Here is a 5,981-nt window from a genome sequence, read left to right on the forward strand (position 1 = left end):
GGTGGTGAACTTGCCGGCAGCTGTATCTGTGCTGCGCCGGGAGCAGCCGCCGACTCTGAAGCTGGAATCTGGCGTCCCCTGACTACAACGCTCTGGAACCCATACTCCTGGCTTACCTGCTCACCTGCAAAGTGAGGGCCCCGGCGGTGTTTGGTGTGGAGCGGCTGAGGTACATTCTTTTACCTTGGGTGGGCGTCGGAAGCTGACGAGCCCTCTCTGGAGTTGAAGTGCGAGTGCTGCGGTGCTCTGTCCCGTCTTGGTCCCGTCTTGATCCTGCTGACTTTGCAGTGGAGGCTGTGTGCCTCGCTCTGTCCTGACTCTGCCGTGGATGCCGTGTGCTGACCCCGTGGTGGGTGCTGCGCTTTTTCTTCTTCGGATCCGGCGGTTGATGCTGGTGAGTGGCGGTGCCTGCCCGTGGACGTCGGTGGATCCGTGAGTGGAGGCTGGATCTTGATGTTCTGTGGAGTGAGGTCCTTGGATGCACTCTTTGGCGTGCGTGTGAGGGTTGGAGATCATGGGCAATCATCTGTTGCAACCAGCGGCACCATTGGTATCGGATAGTTGTATATGCAGAGATACCATGCTGGATGGCCTCCTGGTTAAATATCAGGTGCTGAAGAGGATTATGGCTGTATGACCTGTTATTTCTCTGGGGATTGTCTCCTAAAGGGGGGACCAGGCCCTTCTGGGGTCTTTAACGGCTGGGCAGGTTCGTGTAGTCTGAGGAGGTATCTACTGGATTTTCTACAGAGGACTCATGTACTATATTATTTCACTCTGATAAGACCTATAAGTTATTTTTTTTTTGAAGCAAGCTTTTTTGGCCCTATAGTTACTTTGGGTTGATGCTTTCTGGACTAGATGAACTAGATCTTGATCTAGACTCTAGAGCTAAAAGGAACTTGCATTTCTATAAGGTGCCCTCCAGCTGATATACCGGTGGGAGGGTGTCAGCAGAATATCTGTACGCCGTTCCCCCTAGTTTAGCTCGTCCTTTGTCTATATACTCCTTGATTTATACTCAGCTATTTTTCTGAATTTACCTGTATGTATATCTTTATCTATATGGTCGTTAAATAATTCCTGGTCAATATATTCTATCTTGTCTCCTGGGGGGAGTAACCAGGCAGTCCGAGCTGTATCTGGGGCTTTTGAAGGATATATACACTGTCTCAGCGCCTTTTTTGCTTTTGCTCGTTCTGTATATCCACTATTACCTGTCCCCTTTCTCTATTGAGTTCTGTGAATCATTGATGGGGGTGTCCGCTATTTATTCAAATGAGACAAAGCTGTGTTGGAATTTTCTACGTAGTTGGAATATATTGACGTATATATAAAATGCCGCCAAAATATCGTAAATCAGGTGGTCTGACCTCCCCAAAAGGTGGATCAGGGGGGAGCCCGCAGGCTCGACTTGATAAATTTTTGAAGTCCCCTCCACCCAAAACTAGAGGGGGAGTACAGAGATTGGCGCCTCAGGCTGAGACAGGTTCAGATAATATGGACCGGAGCAGGGTATACTAAAGACCAGTTCCTCCCACAGTGAAGGCTTTGAGAGCATTAATAATAAATTGCAGGATATTTTGGGAGTGGTGAATGCCACTAGCACTTCGGTCGCAGAGCTGACCTCTTCTCTTGCAGTAGTACAAGGGGACGTTTCTATAATAAGAGATGAAGTGACGAAGTTGAGAGTAAAGGTTAAGGAATTGGAGACTGTCGTTAAATCTGTCACTGTAGAGAATGGGGTATTGAAGAACAGACTGGAAGAAGTAGATGAAGATCGCGCCTGGCTAAGAAGGAAAGTGGTTGAGTTGGAGGATAGATCTCGTAGATATAATTTGCGCTTAATAGGTTTCCCAGAAGGGGTTGAGCAGGATAATCCGTCAAAATTTATTCAGAAGTGGTTGGTAGAAAGTTTGGGGCCAGATTGCGACGTGTCCTCCTTCTGTGTGGAAAGGGCCCATAGAATTCCGTTTAAAAAACCTCCTCCAGGTGCCCCCCCTAGGGAAATTCTAGCAAAATGTGTCTGTTCAAAAGACCGGGATTGGGTTCTTAGACGTAAAAGAGAAGTATCAGAAATATATTTTGATGGTAATCTGATATTAATATTCCCTGACTTCTCCCGAGAGACCCAAAATAAAAGAAGATCTTTTGTTGAGGTTAAAAAAAGATTGATTTCAGCTAAGATTAAGTATTCAATGTTATACCCAGCTAAATTAAGAGTGGTACATAACGATTCGGTTTGTTTTTTCCCCACACATGTGGAGGCGGCGCAATGGTTGGATTCTAAGGGTCTATGAAATAGTATGAAGAGGTGGTGAGGAGGGAGGTCAATGAGGGGAGGTGGCGGGGGGGGGGGTTTTTGGAGGAAGGAGAGAGGTTGATGGGTATTGTAAAATGCCCTGTCAACCATGTAGGGGGGGTTTTTGGGGGTGGGTTTAAGGGAGGGATTGGCTGCTGTTCTCTGTCTCGTGGCTGTGCGTGCCTCTCCGCTGAGATGGGGGCTACTCTTTTTTGATTTAATATGGTAGGTAACATTTTATGTTGGAATGTGAGAGGGCTGGGAGATAGAGTGAAGAGAACGGTGGTATTTTATCTTGTGGTCCGTCATTTGCCTGCGATTGTGGAACTTCTAGAGACCCACGCAACAGAAGATAGGATTTATATATTGAAAAGGAATTGGGCTATTTTCGAGTACCATGCTTGTTATTCTGCTTATGCAAGAGGGGTTAGCGTATATATCCATTGTGGGACGGAGTTCCAACCATTAGACAGTATCATTGATAAAGAAGGGTGATACGTATTTCTTCATGGGTATTGGAAAGGGCAGGAGGTGATATTGGCGTTTATTTATGTCCCCCCGCCATTTAAATCAACGTTTTTTTCTCATCTAGCCCAATATATATCTACCAAAAATCAATGTGCCTCATTGGTGGCGGGTGACTTTAATGCAGTTCTAGACCCTGAGTTGGACCGGTTTTCTTCAATTGCTGGGCGCGGCCGCAGTGGGTCTCCCTTGATCGCTGTGTGCCAGGAGCTGGCGCTGGTGAACATCTGGCGCCACCTCTATGGCAATAAAAAAATCTTCTCTTGCTTTAGCCAGTCATACGGATCGATGTCCCGTATTGACTTGGCTTTTGCAAGTCGGGATCTGTGCGGTCGCATCCTGAGGATGAAGTATGAACCTCACGGAATATCGGATCATTCCCCAGTTCTGATTGTGTTTTCGGAAGCTTCATCCTCCGTAAAGACTTTTAAATTGAACCCACATTGGTTTGAGGTGATAGGGGAGCAAGCCCAAGTAGATCAGGATATTCAGAATTTTGGGGCTTCAACGTTGGTTCGACACACATACATTATGTGTGGGACGCGTTGAAGGCCCACATTAGGGGTCTGTACTTTAATAAAATTCATAGATTCAGAAAGGAAGCACGACGAAGGGAGAAAGAACTGACAGATTTAAATAGGAGTTTGCGTGCCGCATTGATTGGCTGTCACAGGGAGCAGCTTATCACTCAAATAAAGGAGGCTAATTCTCAGCTTAAGACACTTTTATATGAAAAAGCACAACACAAGCTTTTATTTCAGGGCCAAAACCGTTTTTGCGAGTCGGGAAAAACAGGTGGGTTTTTGGCCCGTTTGGTGGCCAACCAGAGAGAGGATATCAGTATAAAAGAAATTAGGAATCCACAGGGAATTGGAGTGAGATCAGCAGACGGGATTAGAGAGGAATTCGTGAAATATTATTCTATTCTATACAAATCTGAATCTACGGTTAGTCGTTCTGACATGGACTACTATCTCCAACAACTGGCGCTCCCCCAGTTATCTATTGAAGCCAGAAAAATGCTGGATTCCCCCATTCTTTTGGAGGAACTTCAGGCGACTCTCCCGTCCCTAAAGTATAGTTCATCTCCCGGAATAGATGGTTTACCGTTTGAAATCTACTGGTACCATGCCAAATCACTTCTGCCAATCCTTCTTCGGGTTTTTAATGAATCCTGCTTATTCGGTTCTTTACCACCATCTTTTAGAGAGGCAGTGATTGTTTTGGTCTTGAAGAAGGATAAGGATATATGCGATGTGGGGTCATATAGACCTATATCGCTCCTAAATACCAACTATAAGTTCTTCGCAAAAATTTTGGCTGGTCGCCTGAAGCGGGTTATAGCCGGGCTGGTACATCCTGACCAGACGGGCTTTATCCCGGGTTGACAAATACATACGAGTATATATAGGGTCTATTTGAACCTGTCTGTAGGGGGCAGTGTGGACCACTCCGTCCTGTCATTAGACGCCGCAAAGGCGTTTGACAGGATGGAGTGGTCTTTTTTGTGGGCTACAATGTCTTATTTTGGTTTTGGGAAACTTTTTTTGGAAATGACTCAAATGCTATATCAACAGCAGGTTGCATATATTAATATTAATGGTATTGGTACTTCTCCTGTTATGATGCGGAGAGGGATGAGACAGGGTTGTCCCCTGTCTCCTCTCCTCTTCGCTCTCTTTATAGAACCGTTGGCTTGTCGGATTCGTCTTGATAAGCGCATAGAGGGTTTTGGGGTCGCAGGAGTGAGCGACAAAATAAGCCTATATGCAGATGACGTGATTCTCTTTCTGGATCAGGGTTGTAAAATTCTCCCGTATGTCATAGAGGTAATAGAACATTATGGTAAATTATCAGGTTATATGATTAATTGGATGAAGTCATTGCTTCTTCCGCTGAACAGGAAAGCTGTGGATGTAGGGACCCGAGTCCGTGTTTTGGCCCCCGATGATACTTTAGACTATTTGGGGGTTAAGATTGGGATTCCGATAAGTAGGTTTTATGAGCTCAATCTGGCCTCAGTGCTGGATAAAGTCAGGATCAAAGTTGGGACTTGGCGTAAATTGAGGCTGGCACAGACAGATCGAATCGCATTGATCAGGATGATTATTTTGCCTATGGTCCTGTTTCCAATGTGTGCGTCCCCTATTTGGATTGAGGACATCTTTTTTCATAGATTGGAGACCTTGATTAATGATCTAATTTGGGGCAGGAAGAGGGTGCGAATAAAGCAGAGATATTTATGGTTGTCGGAGGAAGATGGTGGGCTGTCATTAGCTTTTTTTCAGGGGTATTATTTTTGTGCACAGATTCAGCGCTGCTGTAATTGGAAAGAGAGTTTACTCACACGTTATTTGAATATTGTTATTAATAAGTCAATAGATAATATTTTCGCATGTTTGGAGACAGGGATTATGGGAATGAGGAAGTCGTTGTTGATCCCCTGCTCAATACAGAGGTTGTGGAATAGGTTGAAGGAGATCCTTGGAGTCCCCGGCCCGTTCGCCTTCACCCCGCTGTGGGGAAATGGGGGGCTAGAGGAATTTTGTAAAATTACAGATTTCGGTTATTGGTCACGTAAAGGCATCAATAGGGTGTCCCACCTACTTTATTTAGGTCGCTTTAAATCACTTCTGGAATTTGGTTTAACTGATATTTCACCATTAGATTTATTCATGTATGCACGTTTGAAACATATATTTGAAGCCTCTAGGAATAGGGGCCGTATTTTTCCACAAGATAATTTATTTTTTGATTATTGTGACGCTCAGAAGGACGAGAGGGTGAAGATATCTAGTTTATATGCTAAACTTCGTAGGGCACTGGCTACTGTAACACCTTTTAAAAGTCCAAGTAAATGGGAGCAAGAGCTGAATTGCCCTCCTTTACAGTGGCCTACTATCTATAAGAACGTGAGAAAGGTGACAGTCTCCAGTGCTCATAGATTAATTCAATTTAAGATCCTCCATAGACTCTATTATACGCCCAAAATTCAGGGAACGTTCCCCCAGAATCGGGATCGGGACTGTTGTTGCCCAAAATGTGGATATGTGAATGCGAATTATGGCCATTTGCTTTGGAGCTGTAGCAAAGTAAGAAAATTTTGGGATGAGGTCTTTTTTGCTTTACAAAAGGAATCCACAATGAATTATAA

This window comes from Bufo bufo, chromosome 9 (genome assembly GCF_905171765.1).
Source record: "Bufo bufo chromosome 9, aBufBuf1.1, whole genome shotgun sequence".
Lineage (NCBI taxonomy): Eukaryota > Metazoa > Chordata > Amphibia > Anura > Bufonidae > Bufo > Bufo bufo.